General features: G+C 45.8%; 1 pseudogene; it reads right to left on the bottom strand.

The window, feature by feature from the left end:
* Nucleotides 1-274: 274 nt before the first annotated feature.
* LOC122903985 lies at nucleotides 275-802 on the bottom strand (annotated as a pseudogene).
* Between the last annotated feature and the right edge of the window lie 535 nt (nucleotides 803-1337).

The raw sequence follows: 1337 nt of genomic DNA, 5'->3' as shown, positions 1-1337 counted from the left end.
TATTTGAAATCCAAGAGTGGTTTTAATGTATTGGCTGAGAAAAATAAACTGCAAAGTTCTGTGAGGACTTCTAAAAATTTACAAGAATAACAGATGGGCAGTTCTAATCAGACTCAGATGTTATCTTCCTCCCCTTTTTAAAAACGACAACATATACAATGACATACAGTCCCACAAAATACAAAATAAGCTTTTTTTTTTAATCTTGACTGCCAGAGATGCTCCTTTGTGATGTCTTCTGGTAAACAAATGGTTGGGCAAAATCCATAGCTGGTCTTCATTTCTTCAGGGGCTGGTAAACAGAGGCATTGGGATCGAGTCCAGAGGGGCTGGTCTCCACAAATTTGGAAGAGTAGTGGGACAAAACAGGGCTCAGGTGGCTAGTGGCGGCACTGTACGTTATGCTGGGCATGACGGCCATGACTTCAGCAATCTTCTGTTTAAGGTCCTTAATTTCCTGGTCTTTCTGAAGAATTTGTCCTTGCGCGATCTCGAGCTGTCGATTCGCATCCCCCAGTACAGAGAACAGGTCCAGCTTGATTCTCGTCTCTGCACTCAGACTGTTCTCCAGGTGTTGTGTTGTATCTTGCATGGCCGAGAGGGCTTACATTAACACCTCGGTATCCTTCTCATTTTCCCTATATTTCTGAAGCTCCTGAACTTTCAGTTCTAGTTCTCTGATCTGGTCTTCTTTCACCTTCATGTCCATCGTGAGCTTCTTGCCCTCTGCTTCTAATTCTCTGATCCGATTCCGTAAGGTTTTGGTGCACTCCCCCCTAGATGTGGCAGCAAATGCAATGGCCCAGGCAGCAGTAGCTTCAAGGAAACTTTGGATGTCACAGTTCTCAAAATCCTCCAGATTAGGAGAAACGTGCAAGGCCCCTGAGCCCACCCCAATATTGTCTGCTGCACTGGACGCAAATATGCATTCTGAAACATCCTGATTGCCTACATCAAGGCAACATCCAAGTCAATGGTCCTGAGTCTGAAGATTGAACCTGACACGCCCCTAGTACCTCATTGGAACCCAATTAGGTTGTCAGGCATCTGTCCTCGGAGGCCTGTTCTAGAATACCAACTTATGATACAATATGTGGTCCCTGAGCCACACAACAGAACATCTCCTGTCTCCAGAAGGAAACCGTGTTCTTCGACCTTTGCCAAACCCTCAGGTTAGGAGAAACCTACATGTCACCTTAGTGACCAGCACATTCTAAGAACTCCCTGGTAACCAACCAGCACTGTGGCCCATCTGCAAGAGATTCCATGTCAACTCAAGGCCTTGGTACTTCTCTCCAGAGCCTTCAGAACGATCCTGCCTTTTTCCTCAGCTGCAA

This window comes from Neovison vison, chromosome 4, assembly GCF_020171115.1.
Source record: "Neovison vison isolate M4711 chromosome 4, ASM_NN_V1, whole genome shotgun sequence".
Lineage (NCBI taxonomy): Eukaryota > Metazoa > Chordata > Mammalia > Carnivora > Mustelidae > Neogale > Neogale vison.
The sequence above is the reverse complement of the archived record's forward strand: the minus strand, read 5'-3'. Positions and strand labels throughout refer to the sequence as shown.